The 25,147-nt window shown below is 50.9% G+C and overlaps 1 protein-coding gene across 3 annotated transcripts in view; it reads right to left on the bottom strand.

Annotated features, from left to right (window-relative positions):
- Window positions 1-25,147, bottom strand: part of Vac14 (VAC14 component of PIKFYVE complex) — a 106,202-nt gene that overhangs the window by 11,210 nt on the left and 69,845 nt on the right. The window lies entirely within an intron of this gene.

The raw sequence follows: 25,147 nt of genomic DNA, 5'->3' as shown, positions 1-25,147 counted from the left end.
AGGCACCTTGTCCTCATGGTCTCTGGCCTGGGGATGGTGTCTTCTGCCTGTCTGCCTGGCCTCCAGGGAAGCAACACCAGACTAGACAAGGGGCAGCGGCTTCAAGGTATTAAGCACCGAATTTCATGAACTACGTTTTGAGGCAACATGCCTGAAACAAGGTTACAGCTTGTATTAGACTTCTGAATTTCTTGCTTCCTTATGAACACCAGCCATAGCTTTGAAACTAGGCTTGAGACAATTCTGCCACACTCCCAACCCCAGCCCTAGAGTATTTGGTAATGGAGAGGCCAAACCATGAAGCGCAAATATTTGTAGGCTAGATCCAATGGAACCAGCAGGTTTGGGCATGGTGGGGGTGGGGCTGGACCTGGGAGGAGAGAGGACCCATGAGCAAGGGGTTACTGAATCTTTCCTGCACACTCTCCCAGTGGTAAAGGCCACTCCTATGTGGGTGGGCAAAGGTCTTGGAGCCTTCTGGCTTCAAACCCAGACATCTCTGTATAGCAATTTCTTTATCTATTTACCTGTCTAAAATGGGGGGAGCAGCCAGAAGGCAGGTGGGAAGACACCTCATGTGAAGTACCCACTCTTTGTTGCATGGCGCATGGGGACAAGAGCCTCCACAGAGCAGATGACAGTCAGCAGGCAGGTGGGAGCTCTTCTGTACAACTCAGACAGTGCCTCCTGCCCCCGTCCACCCCTGGAGGAGCCCTGTCTCCAAGGCCGTGGGACAGAAATGCTCAAAAAGGGCAGGCTGGGGAGGAAGGGAGTACTGACAAATGGTCACAAGTGTCCGTCGCCTGCAGCTGCTGCCGTCTCCATGACAGAGGCCAGCAGCTGAACGGCTGCCAGGCAGCGCTTTCCAAGGACCCCAGGTCAGCCAGGGTGGGACTTACATCAGCCAGAGCCTGGGGTGCCACTCGTGTGCGGATGGGTTAGGGAGGGGCAGGCAAGGCTGAGAAGGAGCAGGAAGGGACCATGGTCTCCTACTGTCCCAGAGAACCCAGGGAACGCTGACAGTGCTGGAGGTCGGGTGGAAGAGGTTTCTGGAAACAATCTCTTGCCACTGGTCCCTCCCTACCTCACACTGTGCCACATGCCCTTCTCTCTGCTCTTTGTCTCCCAGTGGGCTCGCGTCCCATGCATATGTTCAAAGTGGTCTAGAGTCAGTGACTTCCACGTGTGCTTCTCCTGCCCTGGGCCTCACTGAAGAGGGGCTCCAGCCCTTGTGGATGTCTCCCAAGCACTCTGAGCTTCACAGGGTCACCATGCGACTCTTGGTGTCCCTACAGATTCACCTTCCTTGGTAGTAAACACCCTTAGACTGCCCACCCAGCTTCATGGTCACCAGCCCCTCATCCTGGTCTAGCCGGGGCTCAGAGCTTTGTCTTTGAGCATCTTCCACCTCGGCATCATCTCCTCTGTGCTACCACTGTCCAAGGGAAAAGCCAACCATGTTCTGCTGGGTCAACTTCAGGTTGACTTCCTGCTCATTTAAAAACATTTATTTTTATTATTTTTAATTATGTGTCTGTGTCTTAGCACAGGTGCCCATGGAGGCTGGGGACCTCAGATCCCCTGGAGTTGCAATTACAGAAGGTTGTGAGATGCCTGGTGTGGGTGCTGGGAACCAAGCCTGGGTCTCCTGTAAAGGCAGTATGAACACACGTGGCTAAGCACTCTCTCTCTAGCTCCTCCCACACCACCTCCGACAAATCTAAAAGGCAGACCCAGGCCACCCCTTCCCTTCTGAGGGCCTCATCTACTGTGAAGTCCAGCTCCTGCTGCTAAGCACAGAACCTCTCCAGCCTCAGCTTGACATCTGTCACCAGGGGCAGCTTAGCCTTGGACGCTTGTCTTCTGATGGGGACCTTACCACATCTGTCGTGTTGACTTCTGGGCATTGAGGTCTCATTTTCACTTTCCACCCTGGGGAAGCCTGGGTCTGATGTGCCTTCTCTGCCTGCCAGCCTCTGAGAGTAGGTCCTATTCCTTTCAGAGCACTGGGCATGGTGCCTACACTTTTGCTAGGCTCTTGTCTCTCACCATAGAATATGAGCTACAAAGGTGAGGTCTTGCCTGTGACCCTCAAGTGCTTCAAACTAAGAAGGCCTGATATGCAGCTACTCCATCACCATGGCTGGATGTTCCTGCATGAGGGAACCTTGCTTATTTTCTTTAAAGGCTTCATGTACAGAGGCTGGGGAAATTGCTCAGTGGTTCTCTATGCAAGTGCAAGGACCTGAATTTGAATCCCTACCAAATGCAACTTGGCCAGACTAGCCATATCCTTGCCTAACTGAGTATGATGGAAAAACTATTGAAGACAATTCCCAAGAGCAACCATGGGCCTCTAAATGCACACTTATGTACACCCACATATGAAAAACAATCCCCCCACCCACATACACTGGAAAAAGAATAAAAAGGCTCATGGACAGGCTGCAGATACTATTGTTCCTATTTTTGGAACCTCTCTGCTCACCTATGGGCAGGTTCTTGCACGCTGTGAATGCTCTGGTTGGCAGAAAATAGACATCCAGACTTAAACTTAGCCCTACACCAAGTGAGCTAACCTAGGGCTGCCATGCTTCCCTTGGGGAGGCCAATTTACCCTAGGAAGACTCCAGAGCACACTTCCCTGAAAGCCTGAAGGGCAGGCAACACACACTACATGGCTGCCCTCTTGGCTTTGCTACTGGAATGGAACACCTGAAGCAGTATCAAAAGGTTTCTTTGGCTCAGGGTTCTGGAGGCTCCAGTGCAAGACTGGAGGCTCCCTAGGAGGTTGCCTCTGTTGATTGGCCTCCCATGTTGGGAGCAAAGGGCGAAGCAAAACACTTCCAGCAGAAGCCAGGAGGCAGAGAGAGACCGAGGCCCCACCATCCCCTCCAAGGGCATGTTCCCAGTGACCTCCCAACAGCACCACTCTGGGGACCAAGTCTTTATCACATGACCCTTGGGAAGCACTACCTACATTCTAACAATAGCACCTTCTTACCAGGAGTCTCCTTTGTGAAAGACCATAGTGGGGAGTGGGAAGCTGGAACAGTTTCTTAGAAAGGAACAGTGGGAAGCCCCTGCCAAGGCCTGTCTCTGAGCCCTCCTGATGCTCTGGACATTTAATAACTTGGGAGACTGTTAGGTAGAGCCTGGTGGGCTGCTTCTCTGGCCACAGCCCCCAAGGCTCTGGGGTGGGTATTTCTCCTTCAGCTAGGGCTCGTGACAAGGGGAAGGAAGCAGAGGTGTGGCCACTGTGTTAGAAAGGCAGGCATAAGGGAACAGGAGTAGCAGGGACAGTACAGGCCAGGTCAGGGCAAGAAAAGCAGCTCCTGTCCAGTCCAGAGCACTCACCATGTCAAGGTACTGCTCTAGGAACCAAAGAGGACAGGAGGCAAGCCTGCATAGGACAGGGGGAGAGAAAGAGAGACAGACAGACAGACAGACAGAGAGACAGAGACAGAGCTTAAGGTCAGAGCAGGATGCTTGTGTCTCCTCTGTCAGGAAGTAGGGGAGGGATGACCCTGAATCCCATCGCAGGGCTACAATGGCAGCCACAGCTTGCATGTGCCTAGCCCTGGGGTGGGAGCAAGGTCTTCTTGTGGACTTTTTGCAGTTTTCAGAGAAGAGTAGTCTGAGGTGCAAGGAGGATCCATGCTGCCAGCCACACACATGATGGAGAGGAAAAATGGAGACTTTAGAACCAGAAGTCAGCTTTTGGAGACTGAGTTCATCCTCATCACTATGCCTCTTATGTGCCCGTCCCTGCCCAGTGGAGGCCTGGCAGATGGCTGCCTTGCAGGGCTGCTGCGTCATCACTTCTCTGCTGAGTCCCAGCCTGGCTTGAGCTGCCTGCTTGGCTTTCAAGCATAGCGTCAATAATGGAACACAGCTTGCAAGCATTACACATTTGCCCATATTTTTTAATACCCATATTAAAGTGCTATTCATCATAAGACAATGGCCTAGAAAGTACTTGGGGACAGGCAGAGAGGTGGGGTGGGAGGGAACCTGAACATGTGCTAACCTAGACATGGATCCATGTCTCTGTCCTATCAGTAAGAAGCCCCTGGTGTGGGGATCACGTGCTATTCAGGAAGGGTCGCCCTTGGCAGCAGTGGGTTGTTGGCCCTGACTGGGGCTCCACACCTATCAGGACAGCCCAGAGCCTCGTGGATGTGGTTCTGCCCCTGTCATTTAGTGCTTCCTGGGTACCTCCTAGATTGGTGATGGCTCCTTCCTGCTCCTCCCATATAGACCTAGGGCTCCCAAGGGAGCAACTGAACACTTCTGGGACCCAGGAAAGGGGCTGTCACTTTCCCCTCAGAGCTGAGACAACATTGCCTTGTCCACAGAAATTTTCTGGTGGGGGGTGGGAGCAGTGTCTGCCTGGCTGCCGTGAGCTTGTGCATCACTGTCCTTTCAACCACCACCACTGGCTGAGCATCTGGGGAAAGCGCCATTCCTGGACAGCTGGTGGAAGGCGTGTTCCCAAGTCCCCAAACGCTAGCGAACTCTGCCCCAAGGAGACAGGCTTTGTAGTGCCTTGGGCCCTTGAGTGACTCCAGAGCCACTACTTACTCTATGTGGCCAGGTTAGAAAGGAGAAAGCTTAATCCAGAACAACAGAACAGCCAGATACCAACAGGCCTTTCTCCAGTGTGCCTTTCTTCTGCTGTAATCCTGGGGAACCTGAATTCCACATGTGGCTTCTGAACGTTCTGACGGGCACCACCCTCCCACGTCCTCTACGTACAAGCTAGCACAGTTGTAAAGCAAAATGAGCCTCCCCTATCCGAGTTGTCACCAATCCTTTCCAGGTCCTCTGGCCTCATGCTCTGGACATTCATGTCCACCCCCTTCCCAGATTCTTCTGGATTTGACTCTCTGAGTCTTTGTAAGGGCATGCTGCTATCCCACGGCTCCAGCCCAGCCAGGCTTGTTTTCATTATGCCACGAGGGTGTGGCAGAGATGACATATGACCTGTGAGGGCAGCTGGGGAGGGGGCTACGCCTCTCACTGGCCAAGCAGGCTGCTGACTTCCTCCCTCCCTTCCAGCACTGCTCCTTTATGCCCTGCGGTTTTAGGGAGTGATAGAAGCCAGCGTCAGAAAGGCCTTTGACCTCTTGCAGGCATATTTGGGATCAGTGCTCAGCCTGGGAAGGGAGAGGCTCCGGTCAATTAATGTTCCTCTACCAGCCGCTCAGATGGTGCTGACCTGCAGGCTGTTTTCAGGAGCCAAGCCTTGGCTAGCGGGCACAGGTATGGGAAGGGTACCCAAGGTGACTTAAGAGAAAATGGGGATGAGTGACCTCTAGGCAGGAGTCTCTGACATTCTTGACTGTCTCAATTCACCACACCAAGATGTCCACCTGCAGACTGCTGAACAGCTGGCCTGTTGGGGACAGACTCAACTACAAACCTCCTGAGCAAAAAGAGATGGCAGCTGGAGCGAGCGCCTACCTTCTTCCCACTGCAGTCTCTCCCAGTGGCTATTAATGCTGTCCATTCCTGTTTAACCCTCACCTGCCTCCATGCTATGCTGCCTGACAAGCAGAAAATTCAGAGTAAGCCTTAGCAGGTAAGTCCCAGGTGGAGGGATGTCCCAGCCCCCTAGTACCTTGTTTGCGTCACACGAGAAGGAAGCTTTAGATAATTTCATTGGGTACCTCCTGTTAGGAATAACTCTGCCTGATGCAGGAGGATGTACCTGCCATCTCACTGAGGAGAAATCTCCAGCTCCAAACACTGCTCATTTAGTTCTTTGTGCCTACTTTTATGGTCTGGCATCAGGATTGTGGAGTCTTTCTATCTTCCACGTAGGTCTAAAGATCTCCAGCTGGATGGTAGGTAGCCTGGGCTCAAAGTGATACCCACAAGCCTGCTTCTGCAAGACGGGCAAGGGGCACAAGGTCCAAGTATCTAGTGCCCACCTGTCTTGAGGGCAGAGCAGATCACTGCATCTCTCCCATCAGCTCAGCCTCCTGTTCAGTGTCTTCCTTCTCCCTCTGGCCCTTCCTTTCCACCCGCAGCAGTGCCACAGTCAGAGGGGGAAACTCTTGCTTCTTCTCTACATTGGCCACTACTTGACATTCATGTTCTCTTTGATAGCTCAGGGCACAGGGTGGGGCGGGGGTGGGCCTGGGTACTTTCTTCCAAATGCCCAAAGTCTCCCAGCCAACAAACCTGGGTGCAACCTAACAGCAAGGCTAGAAAATGCAGAGGCCACAGCCATCCCCAGGGAGCAGGATCTGCTCCCTGCCTAACAGCTGGGTTCCTTCAGGGGTTTAAAGAGAAAGCAATTTCTAGTCAGCAAAAGCTTGGGTGGGAGAAGGAGTGGGCTCACAGCCGAGGTTCTGAAAGCTCTAGACTCCCAATGCACCCTGCTCCTCCCCTAGTCCCTTCCCTTCCAACTCCCTGCTTCCCAAGTATAAAAACTGTAAATCTGTTTTATTTCCATCAGTTCTAGGCAGTGTGCCCCTTAGGGCAAAGGCAGCCGTGGTAACCCTGCCAACTTATGCCTTAAAAATCCATCCTGTTTAATGCAGTTGATGTGTCTGACACACTTAAGTTTCTTGGGAGGAGGAGGAGGAGGAGGTGAAAAAGGTGGAGGAGGTGGAGGAGGAGGAGGAGGCTGCAGAGGCGGAGGCAGCATGAGGGCTTGTTTTTCTGGGTCTTGCTGGGAGTTGATGGAAAGGGGACAGAAGATGAAGTGAGAGGAAGAAAGGGGCCTTTTGTCCTCTGTGCTGTTTGTCCCTCTGTTTAATAGAAGCTCCTGCCAGGCTGGAGAAAGAGTTGTCATAGACACCTGGGTGGGCTTATCCCGGGCTGGTTTCATTAGGGTGGGAGCTGTCACAAGGAAGCTGACCTTTCGCTGAGGCAGCAGGTCTTTACTGAGTTTGCTCTAGGCACTGAAGTTAGTGGGAGAGGAGACTTCTGTTTCGTCTGCAGCCCAGGATGGAGTTCAGGAGGCCCTGCCATAGAAAGGGCTTCCCAGAACAGAAGATGTCTTTTGCTGGCCCAGGGGCATGCCGGGTTTTATTTTCCACATTACCTGCTTTCCAAGGCACACCCACAGGTGCCACTTGAGCCTCCTTTGGGCTGCATACAAGCAACCCACTTTCTTGTCAGGGCAGCCTTTGCCCTCTTCCTGCTTTGTCACCAGCAAGCTCCAGAGCTGTGTTGGCCCTTCAAGGCCAGCCCTAGCTCCTTCTTGGTCAGACAAATTTCTCACAGTCAAGGGGTGAGACTGGAGTGAAGGGATAGATACTTGTGGAACTGAAAAGCAATGGCCAGGAAGGACCAGGGAGCAGGGAGCCTGGTCACCTGTTGTGGAGCTCAGCCTGTGGAGCTGCTGAAAGGTTTCAGCTGGAGTTTCTATTGGCATGACCATAAACAGTTGCGAAGGAAAGGGTTAGTTTCTTCTTATAACCAGGGTGTCTAAGGCAGGAACCTGGAGAAGGAGTGCAGAAGCCATGGAGGAGTGCTGCTTATTGGCTTGCTCCTTGTTTAATCTGCCTCTTATACCAGCCCTGGAGTGGCACTGCCCCCAGTGAGCTGAGTCCTCCCACATCAATCATTAATCAAGAAAACGCGCCACAGGCTTGCCAATCTGGTAGGGGCATTTTCTCAACTGAAGTTCCCACCTCCAAAATGACTAGCTTGTGTCAAGTTGACATAACGCCATCCAGCACAGGGGCCTAAGGGTAAATGATTCTGCAGGGTGCTCAGGGACTTTGTGAGGTAGTGTCTGATCCAATGAGGTCTGGGTTTGTATCCAGAGGAGGCAGTGCCTTCCCTCTTATGCAGACATAGAATATGGCTGGATACACGTCACATCGTAGGGGCCTGAGGCAGGGAGAGATGGGAAGACCCTGGGGGTGGGCTGAGGGAGTGCCTTGGTGCTAGAGACACAGGCAGCATCGGAAGGACAAGCTGGTGAGCAAGGAGAGGAAGAAGGCATGTCTGCTTGAAGGTCCAGTCTTCTTAACTCCTGCTTCCTGCCACCATGGGCATTTTCTCTGCTGGAACTCCATTTCCTTCCTCTCAGTGGCCATAAATAAAGGAGAGCTGGTGTGTTCTGACGTCAGGCAGTCTGTGCACATACCTTCCCATGTACACAGATGTCACTGCAGCAACGCCCTTTCTATTAGAGGGCACAGATGCAGCACACACTAGAGGCCCTGTCCAGGTCCAGGTGGTCATTTTGCCCAGCACCAGCTCTCGCAGTTGCTCCTTCACCACATAGCCATAGCCAACTCACAGGCTCCAGGCCCAGATGCCTCAAGGACTTGAACTTGAAACTCAGCTTTCCAGGAAGACGCTAAGGATACTTCTGCTATAGGAGCCACTGGAGCCTTTTTATTAATTAATGAATTAACTAATTAATTAATTTTTTTACTACGCATTCTATCAAAGAAAGAGCTCTACCATGACTCTACCAGGCCACTGAGGCCTTCTGAGCTTGAGCTTCCCAGAAACTCCCCATGGCCACAAGGCAGTGTAACTGCAAACCACCCCTGTGGCAGTGACCATATCCGGCTGCAGCAATGTTGGCTTGTGATCCATACTTAGTCTTAGCTTCTGGGGCATGTCTTGTGTTCAAGGGGCTAGAAAAGAAGCAGGCCCTCGAAACTGCACGACAGCTCACAGTCAGGCTTGAACTCAGACCACAGGAGAGGTTAACAGAAGCGATTCCAACAGCAGGTTCCTAGAAACCTCTGTCAGGGGTCCCAGGCCAGCTGCTGCCTGAGGTCTAGAGCAGGGGAGTTTGATACAATGACTTCTGGTACCCAGGGAGATATGGTGGAAGTTGCTATTCTGAATTTAGGGTTCATACTGCCAGGGAAATGGCACCCTGAGTCCTAAGTGCCCTGGAGTCTCCTTGGTGACTATCTGAGAGCCACTGACATAACTGCTTTCCCTTTGAAGCCCTCTGGGCTCTGACCTTCTTAAGCAAGACTTCCTCCTGAGAATACGCCATCCCTTCCCCGCAGAGATGCTTGCCTGTGAAGAGGCTGGCCATCCTGGCATGCTGCTTCTGGCCTCAGCTCTTCCTGCTGTATATATCCCTGGCACCTTTCAGCCTGGCTCATGTGCTCCAACCCTTATAGAAGAAACTTGAGTCCAGGACCACAGTGTGGTCAGAACTTGGTTTCTATTTGGCCAGTGTGTGGCAGCAGTAGAAAGACACAAACCACCCTCCCTTCTCCACCTGAGGCCTCCATTCCTATAACCTGAAAGCCCATGGCAGAGATGGCTGTTTCTCTACCTGTGCCATTCTCTTCAGCCTATGGGAGTCGTCTTCTGGGAAGCAAGCAATTGCAGTGCCCAGAGCCCAGTGAGGCTGTACTGCTCTACCCTTGAGCGACTGGGGTGTCCCTTGCCCCAACAGTCTTTCTGTTAACACACTGTTCTGCTCATTTTCTCTTACTTCAGCTAATCATTCCCAAGTGAGTCCTTTCGTTCTAGGCCAAGGGATGGCTCGTCATTACTGTTTATAGATTCCCAAACATTTACAGATGGCCAGCATTCCCTTCTACCTTGGCAGGGTGCAGCCAGGCAGAGGTCTTGGCAGGGCTCCCCTGTGCTTCTGTGCCCTACAGCCCGAGCTGGTGCGGGTGCAGCAACTCCAGTGTGCATGTGATCATGGCCTGAGGTGACAATGCCTCCCTGTGAATGCTGGCTTGTAGCTGTGGGTCCAGGCGATCACAGGGATCCTGACACTTACTCATGTCATGGTAAACGTCTTCCAGAGGATTCAGTGTGTCCTGAGGGTTCTAATCTGGGCCTGCCATTTTGACCTCTGGTGGTACCTCTCAGTGTAGAGCTACCATGTCTGGTCCTATCCGTGTCATATCCAACTACATGGACTCTCCTCAAGGAAGAAGCCCCTGGGTCTATGAATATGATGTTGGAGTTCTGCACTAAGACCCCTTCTTTGGAGGCTAAGTGTTCCGAATTCCCAAGCCTCCAGAACAGTCCTGAGAGGGACTGTCCAACCCACCAATCAGGGCGGCTGCTCCAGGCCCTGGCAATGCCACCTTGGGAGAAGATGGGGGAATTACCAGCAATTTCAGGAGCCGTGCAACTGGGGAGCCTGGGCTCTGCCTTGGGGCTTTGGGTGGAAGTTCCACCTTCACCTCCCCAGACCCCTTTCTTTCTGCTGGGTACTGTGCTCCTCCTCTTCCCTGCTTGGCTCTGCCTGCTGTGTACAGCCCTGATTTCCTTTGTTCACAAAGAAGGAAAGAGACCAACTCTCAGGAAGACCTAGGGCTCTTCCTGGCATCTTCACGTCAGGCAGCGGCTTCCCCTGGCAGCCTCGTGACTAGTCTCTCCTCCTGAGGCATCGGCCTCCCTCGGGGAGGAAGAGCAGCTAGTCAGCTACTGCGGTGGCATACGCTATTCCTGCCGTTCTGACTGTATCTGACGCTCCCAGACAAGGACAGTCCTTCGTTCAAAAGCTAGAACAACCAGAACTTCTCTTGTCTTCACATCTTTGGTCTAGGCTTCTGTGAGAGTTTAGGAACTGAGCTAGTTTTCTGCGGCTCTTTACAAGTGCCCACTTAAAGAGCACTGAGATAAGCGGTGGGAAACAGAAGAGGAAGTTAAATTCTAATACCCACTACTGGTCACAAAGAGCAGACATCAGAGCTGCCGCACTGCAGAGCTTTCTGGAAAAGTGGTAACAAGTTCAGGCTCTGAAAGGGCCAGGAGGGCAGTGAGGAATAGCACATATGGAGACAAAAATGGTCTAGGGAGAACTGCTTCAGGTTTCTCAAGCAACACAGAGGAGGTTTTCTTTAACCTGTACCCTTTTCTATTACTGGCTCAGAAGGTTGGAAATATTCCTTCTGTGAGCATCTTTTTTCAGAGAATTTTAAGATATATGAAGTAGGCTTTTGGTACAAATGTCTCTTTCCCAGGAAACCTTCACTGGATTAAACCTATGAGAGCAAGGAAGAGCCTTAGTTATGAGGCATCCTGGGAGTCACCCGAAGATGCTTATGTCCTAGGACATGGTTACAGCTTAGGCTCCCTGTGAGCAGGGCTTGTGCCGGGCAGGAGGGGGAGTGACTCTTTTTACCTCAGGGTACTACTGCAGCCCACATGAACAGAGACCAGCCAGACCAAGAAACACAGAGGTTTTTAACACCCACATGTTCTGGCCAGAGAGAGCCCCTCCCCCACAAGCCACTGTGCTCCAGTTCAGAGAATTCAGGGCCGTGCTGAACAAGTTCAAGGCTGCCTGGGATACAAAGTTCTAAGCAGCCCAGGGAACACAGGCTGACCTTGTTGTCAAATGGCGACAGCTTAATGATAGAGGGCTTGCCTGGCCTGAGCTCCATGGCTAGTGTGGTAATGGGTTGGGGCGAAGCCTGCGAATCTGAGAACCTGAGGAGTCTCTTGGAGAAACTATCACTGGCAGAGCCCTAGAATAAAGACCCAGGGAAGGTGGCACCCCACCCATGATGGCAGGACCCTGGCTGGGCAATATGGTGGCAGTGGAGGCAGAGGGACTGCTGCACGTTTAACAATGGAAACATGCATTTTACAAATGAGAGGATCAACAGCCGGGAAGTGGTATTTTTAGCTACTGTGCCTCTTTGCTTCAAAGGCGTATGTTTCATCTAAAACCAGGCAAACCTCCTACAAAGTCTGCCTGTTTGCAAGGAGTGATTAGCATAATATGAGTGGGAAAAAAAAGGCTGGGCTCCTCATGGAGGCAGGAGAGCCTACTACAGGGGGAGGCTTTCTCCTGAAATAGAATTTAGCAAAGAGGAAAGTCTTATCAATGGAGCTGAAGCCCCCGTCCCGCCTCACAGTGTCCTGGTTATTACCATGTGTGATGCCGCCACTAGTGTCTGAGAGACTAAATGCAGCCACAGCTTGGGTCTGGTGGGTCACCCTTATTGGTTACTTAAATACCACCTTTGGGCTGGTGAGAAGGCTCTACAGGTAGGGGTGCCAGCTGCCAAAACTGATGACCTGAATTCTGTCTCCTGGACTTACATAGTAGAGGAAGAGAGAACTGATTCCTGCAAGTTGTCTTCTGACTGCCGTCCCCATGCCCAACATATGTAACAACACATAATAAATAAATGTGAACAACTAAATAGTGCCCTTGTCTTGTTCAATTTCTCCCAATTTTAAGCTTAAGGAGTCTTGGGTTGCCCATACAGATGTCCTGTATGCCCTGAGGGGTTGGCAAGAGCCAAGTCAAGGGTAAACAAGTAGGATGGGTGGCAGGTGGGGGAATCATGGGGTCACAGGTGGTGACACCTGAGGGAGGCATTCCATTAAGGCCACAGACCGTGGGGTGGATAGAATTACCTCTTACCCCTGTTTCCTCGACTATGGGTTCATCTTTAATGTGTCTTTTCTCACTTGGACACTGACTAGCAGCCTGAGAAGGGATCCTGGTTGCACACAGTGAAGAGACATGGAGATGGTCCATGGAACACTACAGGAATAAGACAGGCTGTGACCCATCTTCCCAGAGCTGTGACTACAGATACTCATCGGTGGAGTCAAGCCATAGACAGGGACACTTGACAGCTGTTCCACAGGCTTCTCTTCTGGCTCTGACACTGGGCCCTGTCCACTGTTCTGAGGGGGCTGGGCTTCAGGTTGTAGGTTTGCCCTCTACTTTACAAATCATTGGTGAATGAGAAGGGAAGGGGAGGGGGCTAGTCATTTCTCTTCCTCCGGGGTTCCCCCCAGGAAAAGGATAGACAGGTTTTCCTGTGGAGGGTCAAGAAATGAAGTGCTCTCAGATGAGGCACACAGTTGAAGATGCAAGAAATCAATTACCATGCTACTGGGGGGGGGGGGTCAGCAGACGCAGGAGGGGTTGGTCTAGGGCAGCCACAAAGGCTTCAAGGGCAGGCGGAAGAAAGGGAACTCCAGCACTGGCCAACTGTTAGGACCAGACTTCCGACAGAGGTGGGAGGGGTCTCCTTCAGGAAAGGAGAGGCAGGCAAGGAAGGGCTCAGCCCATGGCAGGGGGAAGGAAATGAGCCTTCTCAGGAGAGATGACTGGATAAAGAAAAGTCTAAATTCAGAGGGACCTGGAGAGAAACGACAGAAGCCAGCATCCCTGAAGAGCCAGTCACGTAATGGGTGCCACATGCTTGGAGCACAAAGGTCTTTAGCTTAGATCATATGATCTGCTTAAATCACCTCTCCCAAGAATACAGAACTGTCTAGAGTGCAGCAAGGTTCCTTGTCAAGCAAGCTGCCTACACCACCTTCCTGACTAGCCTTTGGTGTTTTATGACGCTAACAGCAGGGGGTGGGGTGAAAGGCTACAGCTGCTATAAGGGATGAGTGAGTCCCCTCCATTACTTTCAACTTTCTGTCAGGCTCTGGGCCCCACCTGCCTTCTGCTTCACTGGAAGTTCTAGAAGCACGAAAAAAAAAAAAAATTACTCAGGCACAGCCTCATGTATACCTGCAGCCCATCCTGCATGCTTCAGGGTGGCTGTGAGGTGGCAGATTCTCTTGGGGACTTAGGTGCCCACATGGTTGGAAGGACTTTTCTGAACCAGCTCCAGCCCTTTAGTGACTCACTGGGTACTGCAGAGCCAGTTGTGAAGCAGCCAGCCTGCACTCCCCCTCACTTCTAGGCACTCCTCGTAGTCACACACAGGTCCATTTGAGGCCTTGGTCTCCAGCCTGTGGAGCTCCTGAGCAGGGTCAGAAGCACCTCTGCTTTTCCACTCCCACTGAGTTCTTCCCGACCTTTCGTGGCTTGGCTTAGCCATCATTTTTTTCTGGAAGCTTTCCTGAGTTCTTCCACGGTCACCCTATCCCCGCCCCATCTGCTCCTGCGGCACCATCCTGCTGTGATGCTCTGCCTGTGACCATGACTAACCCCAGTGGGCAGGGACTAGCACTGCTCACTGCAGTGGTGAGTACGCAGGGCAGGCCTGCTCAGTGATGAATGGCTGCTTGGTGCTCTCTGGAGCAGCCGCAGCCGCAGCACCTTCTGGGTTGCCAGGTAGATTCTCTCACTTCCTGAGCTGGGGAGGGCCTGTGCACTTGCTCCCAGCAGTTTCCTTCTCAGACGGAGGGCTCTTGCCTGGCCTGACAGCTGTGGCCTAATTTCCAGGGCTATCACCGGGCTCCTTATTTTTACCCACTTGGTATTTTTCATTACTGATGCATGGGGGATGGTGAGGGACTGGAGTGGGGGAAGGGTGTGGATGAATGGGAGACATGAACGCGGCAGGGCTAGGGTCAGTAGTCAGGTTGGAAAGAGGTGGGGATACGAATGGGAGTGAGGATGAACCAGATGACTTTTTTTTCTTTAAATTTATAAAAGGAGTGCCCCCCCCCCATCACACTCCCTGATTTTCCTCAGTAAGCACTTTCAACAAGGTCACAAATGCACTGGCTCTATAGATTTTTGGCTCCAAACCACATTTCAGGCAGCCTTTAAAAGCCAATCTTGGCACAGCATCACCGACGCCTGAGGAGAGGGAAACTAGGGCACTTTTATGCTTTGAGAAAACATCAGATCCAGGTCACAGCTTCCTGGCATTGTGGAAGCTGTGGGGCACCCTTTTCCTACTGGCCTGGAACTGCACGCCCTGTCGTCACCCCTGTGCCAGCACTTCCTCCTTCGGAGCAGGAGTCACAACACCGGCTGGCATTGCTTTCCCCTTATCTACCTATGCCACCACGGCTACCTTGGTGCAGGCAGGCACTATAGTTCAGAGCTGGTGTGGGCCTGGGGTACTCACGGAGCAGACTGATGTACTGAGGGACTTTCTGATCCTGCCTCCAGCTAGGTGAGCACTCTTCTGCAACTCTCCATGCTCTCTAACCCCCTGCTGCACACCACACCCTCCTCGGGACTATGGGACTAGGGGGGTGGGGCTGTGAGTGGCCATCCTGGCCACTGCACAAAGGCGGCACACTAATAGTTACTTAAAAGGGAGCATGTACTTGTAATCCCAACATGCCTATAGCAAGATGGGAGGAGACAGGAGAACCCCCAGGAGATCACAGGTCTGTTATCTTGGCTTAAAAAGCAAGGTGGAAAGTAAGGATTTATACCCAAGGTTGACCTCTGACGTCCACATATACCACGGGATGCATGAACTTGCACACACATAGATTTACAAACAAAACAAAACAACGAAAAAAACCCAACTACAAACAATACCAACCAACCCAGCTGACCCTTAAGAACCCTCTGGCTGCTGCTTGAGACTCTTGTGTGTTCTTCAGTAATGGCCTGTGGAGGCTTTCATCTGGGGGCACAATGTGGGGATTGGGCACGAGGCTAGCTTGCTGGCACCAGGGCTTCCAGTCTCTAACAAGTGCAGTGCTGTAACGAATTGGGGGTGTTGGCCTCCACATGTCCCGCCCACATCCCCAGGCCGCTTCCTCACTGCCTGTTCCCATGTTGTGCCTGTGGTCTCTGGGTCACACACATTGCTTTACTGCTCTGCTCTCTTGGAGGGATGGATACATGGCCGGTGAGAGGTCAGGGAAAGTCTCTCCTGCAAGTACCACAGTGGCTCTCATTGGCCTTGCTTCCACTCCCCCACAGCTGGCATCTCAATCCAGAGCACAGGGTCTGTTGGGGTGCCTCCCTAGTGTCTACTATCTTAGATTCTGGTTCCATAAAGAGCTCCTCACCTGGGCCTAGGATGGTCACACAGCCTCCTGCACCCAAGGGTGGGTGAAGGACCCTGCCAGGACAGTAAGGTTCTGGTGCTTTCTGGTCATACTGGAAATCCAAGCCTAGGACAGCTGCTGAATGCTTTAGTGCTGAGAGGACAGGAGGGAGCCATTCTGCCATGCAGCTGAGGCCTGACAGGAGGAAGGTGAGCCAGCTGTGAAGAGGGGAGAAAGGCCCAGTTCTGGGGACAGGATGTGGCTCCAGTCATTGAGGCTTTCAATAAGGCAAGCCCGTCCATGCTTACACACTAACTTTATTTAACATTTTTTAGAGGTGGAGGCTATGTATGGTCTTCTTTGTAGGCAGGATAGCCTTGAATTCATGATCCTCTTTCTTCAGTCTCCTGAGTGCTGGGATTACCAATGTATGCCACTGTACCCCATGGTTTTATTATTATTATTACTGTGTGTGTGTGCATGATATGGTTGTGTGAGTGTATGTGCCATGGCACATGTGTGCAAGTCCACTTCTTTTGTGGCTTTCAGGGATTGAACTGAGGTCACCAGGTTTGCATGGCAAACACCTTTACCTGCATAATTATCTTCTGGACCCCTTTTTGTTTTTTAGAACTCTAGTTTATTGCCATTGTGTGTGTGTGAGAGAGAGAGAGAGAGACAGAGAGAGAGAGAGCGCAAGTGAGAAGGGGTGGTACATGTGAGGGTCAGAGGGCAACCTCTGGAGTCAGATGGATCTCGGATCTGGGGACAGGTCAGGTTGTCAGGTTTGTGAGGCTTTTAACAGCTAGGCCATTTTATTGGTTATTTTCACTTTTGAAAATGTAAGGCCAAAACCGAGAGTGTCATATGTCTTTAATCCCAGCACTTGGGAGTCTGAGGCAGGAGCATCTCTGAGTTTGAGGCCAGCCTGGTCTATATAGCAAGTTTCAGAACAGGTAGGACTAGAGAAAGAGAGAGAGACACTGTGTCAAAAAAAAAAAATAGTAAGGCCAATGAGCTGAGGCCAAGGGGGCAGCAGGGGCAGTAAGACGGTGAGGAGGTTGGGCTCAGCAGTAAGAACATCCAGCCACCTCCTGAGACTCCTTGGCTGCTGTCATAGCATGGCGTCTACTCCTGATACCATGCTCTGCCACGAGGCCTGCTCTCTGTTATGTCTCATTTAATCCTCACAAGCAGCACGAGATAGTAATGGTCCTTTCTTTTACTTTTCACTTAAGATCAGGCGAGGTGATGCGCAGCTGTAAGTCTAGCACTTGGGAGGTAAAGACAGGAAGACCAGAAGTTCAAGGTCAGCCTTGGATACACAGTAAATTCAAGGCCAGTCAGAGATGTCTGAGACTCTGCTTCTAAAAACTCAGAAGCAGATTTTAAACACATTTAAAAGCTGGGCATGGCAGCATACACCACTGCTGGAGGCGGGAACAGGGAGGAGGAGGAGTGACAACAGTAGGATCCCTGTGGCTTGGTGGGAAGCCAGGCTCTAATTGGTAAGCTCCAGATTCCTGTCATCATCATCATCATCACCACCGCCACCAACATCATCGTCATCATCATCACCACCAACATCACCATCATCATCATATAAAGTAGAGAGGAGAAGATACCCCCTGTGGGTCTACGGCCTCCATACCTGCGGCCGTGTAAACACTCATGATCATGTATAGGCAAAAACAAATTCAGGGTTGGGAGAGTAGCTCAGTGAGAAAGCACATAGTATATGAAATGCCTTTCAATTCCTAGCATGGCCAAAAACACGCAGAAAAAACACTGTTTGGGCAGACAGCCATATGTTCCAGACTGCCCAGCACTTTGCAGCAAGAGTTGTTCCTTTTCCTGGGAGATATGCTATCCCTACTCTGTGTGGGATTTCATTGGGCTGCTCTTCCCAGAATCCCACAGCCCACTCCTGCCACTCCTGTCCCTCCCCAATACACAGGACACTGTGTATACCAGTTTCCCTAGACCATGACCTTCTGAGACGTGACACGTCTCTCCCTTAAAAAGCTCGAACAGGGATGATGGGCCTCTTAGGCGTTTTCCATGTCCTTGGCCTGAGCAAAGAAATAATGCCTGTGGGTTTTAGGTGACTGAGCTCTGTGTCCAGCTCCCAGAGAATGCCTCATAAGCATAAGCTGGAAATGAGCAGCTCTATGGGATGAAAGCATGCAAATTACTAAACATGCCAACGCTAAAAGAAAAGGCATCACCTAGATGTCAAATGTGTGAGGCACGTCACAGAATCAGCAATCACAGTGTATGCATGTGGGGAAGGTTGGATTCAGAGCATACAAAGACCTTTCCACAAATTTCTAAGAAAACACTTAAAAACCAATGGAAAAGTGACACAAGCAGGCTCATCACAGGAGGATGTCCAGAAGGCAAATAAGCTATGAGGAGTTGTTCAGCTCCACCAGTCTTTAGGGGAATGTGGCTAAGCGTACAAATGTACCAGAATGGTTAGAATCTAAGACTGATGATTACCTTGCTCGTGGGAGATAGGTGGGTGCAAGCACTCTACAGAACATCTCCTAGAACTATGAATGTACATCAATGTGCAGTCCCACAATTCCTAGGTGTAAACCTAACAAGAACATGTGTATGTTCCCCGTGTGTGTGTGTGTGTGTGTGTGTGTGTATATATGTTCTCCAAAAAACATGCACAAGAACATACATCCACAGCAACATTATTCAGAATCACACTGACTAAAAAGAACCTATAAGCCCATCAGTATGAGGACATAATTAATAAATTAAGGCGTCTTCATAGAGTGGAAGACCTTATGGAAATGTGAATGACTACTACAGCCAACACAGGAACGACACAATCCCAGTGTGACCAAGAGAAACTTTGTAAGAGAACACAAGCTGTAAGTGATGTTCAGAACCTCTAGGAGGTGGGAGGGGCTACTTGGGGGAGAGCAGGGAGGCAAATACTTGTAAGACACATGAAGGGACCGGCCAGTGCCAGAGGGGTCTATTTCTTATTTGAATGCTCATCCCATGCATGGGACACCTAGGAAAAATTAGCTGAGCCATAATACACTCACGGTTTATGCACTTTTTGTGTTTGAGATAGGGTCTCTCTATGTAGCCCAGGCTGGCCTTAAACTCAAAATCCTCCCGTTTCAGTCTCCTGAGTACTAGATTACAGGCATGTGCCACATGTCTGGCTCCTGTGCTTTCAGTGGTATTTTTTCTTAAAATCTACACTCATAGAAGGCCTCACAGAACAGAGGGAGGGAAGGCTGTTATGCAGGCAGGAGCGGGAAGAAAGAGCAACCCACAGAACTGAGGCAAAAGTGTGGTCAAGAAAGGGAGGTGGCTTTACCAGAAACAGCAAAATCAAGCTGAAATCAAGGTGGAGCTTTTTGGCACAGGATGAAGTCTCCAAATCATATTCTTTGGGGCAGCAAGAAGGGCTGGGTATTCTCAGGACATACAGTGGCCTAGTGGAAGAAGAACTTGGCTGAGGCTATGACGGAGAAAGAGAAGTACAGACCAGAGTATGGATGGAGCTGGGCTCGGGGTGTAGAGCCCCTTTGGAGGGTGTAGAGAAAGAAAAAAAATTGCTATTGAAAAAGCAGCATCTGGAAGGCAAGAGTAAGAGCCTGCGCTCAAAACACACCTCATGTGTAATTGATGGTAACATAGAGGAAAAAGCAAAAACAAACAAAAAACAACCCCCCCCCCAAAAAAAAAAAATAAGAGTTGGTCAGATTCCCATTGAATCCACCTCAAATGAGAGGGGCCAATGTGGAGGACTCAAGCAACTGTGATAAACCAGGAGAAAAATAAATGGCCTGAGGAAGGGATGAGATGTGTCTCCTTCGGTAACAGTCAGGGAAATTCTGACCAAGAGAAACTCAGTGCCAGGGAGGTCCAGAGATTAGCCTGGCTCAAAGACAGGGAGTAGGATTGGACAGTATGGAGAGCCCAACACACAGACCAGCTGAGCCTGAAAGGATGGCAGCCAATAGAGCCAAGGGAGATAAAGAAGCGCCGGAAGGTGGGCAAGTCAGGAGGAGTCTCTGTGGATTGCTCTACGGGCTGACAGCCTGGGACACGGGGGCATGCTGCCAGAGCAGAGAGCACAGTTGCCTTTGAATGAGAGCTAAGATCCTCCCAGGATCATGGTGGAGTTCAGCACCATGGTTCCTCTAGGCCAGGCCTGCCAAAGGTCACTGCCAGACGTCTCCAAGAAGAACCCTCTGCTCTGTAGAAGGGCAGTCTAGCTGATAGAGAGCCTGGCCCTGGTGTGGAAAGAGGGAGATGTGGGCTTTCATCTGCTTTGCCTATCATGTGTGTCCTTCCAGGTGTGCCTTCTGGGTTCTGTAGGCTGAATAAAGCCCCTGGTGGGAGCACCGAGGCAGCATGGGGTCTTTGAGCTTGCCTGGTAGTGTTCATGGCTGGTGAGAACATTTGTCTCACTATCTTGGCAATCATTTCCCCTTTCTTGTGAAAGTTCCCACATCTGGGGAGAAACCCAGCTCTGGGGTCCAATCTCCTGCAGATCACAGCCCAAGTCTGAGAATGAAGGAGATGGGGTAATGCTCTGCTGTTATAGGGAGATTAAAAAAAAAAAAAAAGATGACAAAATAACAGACTAAAAGCCTACAATCTCTGGAGGGCTGAGGCAGTCAACTCTACAGAAAGTTCCATTGTCCACTTCAGATCCCAAGGGTCTCTTTGGTGGGTTTCTCAGCGTGCATTATGAAGAGGCACTTGGCCTGACCTTCCTGTGAACTGCCTTCTATGGTCACTGTCTGAGGTAGGATTTGGTACCACCATTCCCCCAGGCCAAACCCCTCTAAGGGCTACCATCACCCATGCTCCAAGATGGGGCCTCTCCTTTCCTGCAAGGGGCAGCTGGTCTGGAGGCCTTTCACACATGCGCATAAGAGAAGCCCTTCTAAAGTCAGGGCCCACTGTGTGCAGGGCTCTGTGATATCCCTACGTGCTAAGAGCAATTGTGTGGAGGACAAGAAGGGACAGCCTCATAAGAGCCTGTCTCACAGGCAGCCCCAGGAAATGTGCACTGACATGATAGCAGGAGAAAAGGAAGGCTTCCTGAGGAACGTACCATACAATGGACAGACAGGATGCTTCCGGAGCTGTCTTTCCAGGAGTTTACAAGCTAAGGACCCCACTTGTCTGTCCTGGCTCTCATGCAGAGGAAGGCAGGAGGATGAAACATGACTTCCAGGGGCCAATTCCAAACCTGCTGCTAATTTTAAGATTCTACACTAGGATACACTTTCAGCTGCTTGCTAATTCACCAAGCTGTCTGAGTTACCAATGTCAAAACTTTGCAAGTTTCCTGGCACACTCAGGTAAAGCCTAAACAGAGCCAGAGAGTTTTGTAAGTCCATCTGGAAGCAAGCTCTCGAGCTTCAGACTGAAATTTGTTATCAAGTTTTCAGTCCTGAAAACCACTCTTTAGAACCATCCCCAGTCCTGCCAGCTGTCTGGGCTATGGGTTGAGATCTCAGGTGAATGGACTATAAAGAAGGTGCTGTGTGGGAGGCTGGACATGGGCCAAGCAGCTGTCACATCCCTGGTGCGAGGAGCTCAACACTGCACACCCAGAGTGGCCTCTGACCTGAGCAACTTTCTCATCAATTTGCTGCTCAATCTTCCTCTCCTAGCAGGGCCTCCTGGAAATTGCGGTATACAAGTTGGCTTGGGGGGAGCTTGACACCGTGGGCTGTGACACCAAGGGTTATCCTGAAGGACACAGGGCTTCCCTCTGCCTGTTCACCTGTGCTCTTTAACCTCAGTACACACAGCCTTGCTCAGAGTACACGGGGGTGCTGCTCTGTGAAGTCCCAGGCTCCTTCTGGCCAGTGCTCTGCTCCTCCCACAGGCTCCAGAGGGACTAATCAATTGCAGGCTGGCCTAACAAGGCCCATCACATGTGGTTTCCATTTTCCAAAGAAAAGACAGCCCTCTCTCAGGGAGTGCCAGTGGGCATGCTGGGCATGGGGATTTCCTGGAGGAGCAGGATGGCCCCAGCTCCAGGGTCTCTAGGTGGGGATGCTAGTCACTTGTCCTGGCTCAGAGTACCTGGCATTTTGTCCCTTAGGAGGGCATCTTTCTACCTTTCTGTCAGACTGGACTCCTGGGTCTGTGTGCCACTTCCACTGTTAAAGAATTGTCTCCAGTTAGATCTGAAGTTGAGGGCTGGCTATGCAAAGTGGCTTCTGCTATATGCTCCCCAAAACAAGAACATCACGTCCCCAGCCTCCAGCCCCAGGGTCAGGTGTGTGTGTGTGTGTGGGGGGGAGAGGCACAAGTGGGGAAAGCTATAGAGGATTCATACAAGGAGCTGGGCAGACTTTAATTAAAACTGGCAAGAAGAGACGCTTCTTCTGAGCAGGTGCCAGACACTGTGAGGTTGCCTCCAGTTTCGTTCAATGTCCTGTCCTTCCCTCAGCTGGGGATCCAATCAATATGGCTACAAACTAATAAAGGGTCAAGTCCCACTTGCAATCCCAGTCGGAGGATTAGGATCTTTTCTTGCAGGCAGATTCAGATTCGTGTCTGTAGACCACTCTTGAAAGCAGGGACCCGGGAGCCAAGCATGGTTTTCTGAAATGCCAATTAAGCCAGGACAGTGAGTCTCGACACTGTTTTCTGTCAGCATAACACTATGGGCTTTTGGGGCCTGGCCTATGCACCCAACAGGTGAGTGGCAACTCTGAACACTAACAGGCTGAAGGAGAGGGCGTCTTCAGGAAAAGGGACTGCAGAGACCTCCGGTGACTTGGATGATCCTGGGGGTAGGAGGAAACTGGACTTGGAAGGGGGGGTTAACCCACATGGACTGCTTAGTGAAATTTCCCAGTTAAGGTACCAAAGAGTGGCTTCCCCTGACATCCTCCTCCCTCGTCTCTGCACCTACCTCAGTGGCCAATCAAGTCACCATTCTACCTATGACCCTCTTTATGACACAAGGGCTCATATGCAAACCCAGGGCACCAGAGGAGGTAGTATTAATTGTAGAAGCATGTGTTATGGACTGTTCGGGAGGGAGAGCAGGACCAGAAGGAAGCCTCATGCTGGATGTCTCTGGGTTGGGGGACAGGGGTCTTGGAATCAAGTCCCATGACTATGCTCCTTTCTTACTCGGTCATGGCTTATCCTCTCTGGATACTTGCTTCATCCTAGGCGTGAGTGCGCCTGTCCTTGGGAGGGTGCTTGAGACTTATCTACCATCAACTTGGCGGTCAAGCTGCAGACCTTGCATTCACAGCACACAGTGGCTTGTTAAAAATGAAAGCATTCTCTGGCAAGTGCTCTTTGCAAGGCAGCAGGGAGGAAGAGGAGGGGAAATGCACAGTTGATGGAGCTGGCCAGAGGACGCTGGCCAGAGGCCCTGTTGGCAGGCAGAGTGGAGTGTCTTCAGACTTGCTACTTCCCAGCACAGAAGCGGGCTTGTAAAGATCCCAGCTGTTGGGTTACGCCGGAGTTCATATCACAGCTTATCAAAGAGGGTAGCTTTTCTTTCTCCTTTCCCTTTCTCCTGTGTATAAGTGGGGTGGTTCACAGGCAGACAAGGCCTGGGCTTGTTCAGTGAGCATTAGCATGGAGGGTGGGAAGAGACTGGAGGAGGGCAATGCACACCAACACCTACTTTAGGCAGAGTTGGTTTAGTGGGGCCGGGCTGGGTGCTGGTATGTGTCCTGGGCACTGGGGCAGCAAAGCTAGCTTTTAGGACACAAGGCTCAATTATTCCACCTTTCCATAAAGCCTGTTCCCTTTCTCCACCGACCACCAGGGGAAATGAAGGGCAAGCTCATGTCAGGGTCTGGAGAGCAGTTCCCTTTCATCAAACACCATCAGCATCGGGGCTCGAACCCATACGAGCTGACTCAATTTCATCATAGAATGGCTAAATAGGCACTGTTAACATTTGTGTTTTACCTGGGTAGTGGTGGCACATGCCTTTAATCCCAGCACTCAGGAGGCAGAGGCAGGTAGATGTCTGAGAGTTTGAGGCCAGCCTGGTCTACCAAGTGAGTTCCAGGACAGTGAGGGTTACACAGGGAAAGCCTATCTCAAAAAACCTAAACCAAGTCAAGCCAAACCAAACCAAACCAAACCAAACCAAACCAAACCAAACCAAACCAAACCAAACCACAACCCAAACATTTGTGGTGTTCTATGGACAAAGCAGGAAGGACCTGGAAGCATGTCACATGGTGACAAAGGTTACAACTGAGAGGTATTGGGATTTGAACCTGTGCTAGCAGGCTAGTGTTTATGTCAACTTAACACAAGGTACAGTCATCTGAGAGAACTCAGTGAGTTCTCACTGAGAAAATGCCTCTGTAAGAGTGGGCTGTAGGCACGCCTGTAAACGCATATTCTTAAATAATGACTGATATGGGAGGGCCTAGCCCACTGTGGGTTGGCCACCCTGGGGTTGGTGGTCCTGGGTTCTATAAGAAGGCAGGCTGAGACAGCCATATGGAGCAAGCCAGTAAGTAGCAATCACCCATGGCCTTTGCATCAGCTCCTACCTCCAGGTTCCTGTCCTGTTTGAGTTCCTGTTCTGATTACTTTTGAGGATAACTAGTGATGTGGAAGTGTAAACCAAAATAAACTCTTTCCTCGCTAGTTGCTTTTGGTTATGGTGTTTCATCACAGCAATAATAACCCTAAGTACAGAACTTAAGCCTTACTCCAAAAGCTACACACTTCCTTAGGCTTTGAGGGTGTGTGGGCAAGTTTGGGGTACCCTGCCTCATGTGCGCCATCTTCTTCCAGCTGTGGGCTGGGCCTCAACTTCCCTACAACCAAAACAATGGACGGGCCTAGATCTAAATTCAGGCCTGTAAGGCTGGCTGGAAGATGAGGGCTAGGCACCACTGACTCCCTCAATCTTAATTCATGGTCTAAATGACTATGTCCATAAGATAAGGAGCTGGGTGGATACAGGCCAAGCTGGAGTTCTGGTCTTCCATTCCTGACACTAGTTCCATATCAAGGTGCACTCTGGGAAACTGTGAGGTGAAGAGACAGAAGAAAATGTTTCTCTCAATGCTGAGAATCTACCAGATATTTATTGTCAAGAGCTGTGGATGCCTTTGTCTTGCCACAGATGACAGCTGCCCTGGGCCCTAAACACACTACTGCACAAGTAATGGCTTCTAACTTGTTTACAGGAGCACCCCTTTATCTTTCTCAGTGTGCAGTATCAGGGACTAAGAGGAGCAACTGAACAGCTGAAGGAGGGGGTTGAGAAACCATCTACTGTGCTCCTCATCAGGCCTGTGGTTCTATTAGTGTGTGTGCCATTAGATGCCCTTCATGTTATTCATTCTTTGACACAAGGAGGCCTGAGGTCAATATCCACTCATTTCTTGAGTGCTCTCCAGATTTACTTATCCATCCATCCATCCATCCATCCATCCATCCATCCATCCATCCATCCATCCTATCTAATCTATCTATCTATCTATCTATCTATCTATCTATCTATCTATCTATC

Source organism: Psammomys obesus, unplaced genomic scaffold (assembly GCF_907164565.1).
Source record: "Psammomys obesus unplaced genomic scaffold, mPsaObe1.curated_primary_1811, whole genome shotgun sequence".
Classification (NCBI taxonomy): domain Eukaryota; kingdom Metazoa; phylum Chordata; class Mammalia; order Rodentia; family Muridae; genus Psammomys; species Psammomys obesus.
The sequence above is the reverse complement of the archived record's forward strand: the minus strand, read 5'-3'. Positions and strand labels throughout refer to the sequence as shown.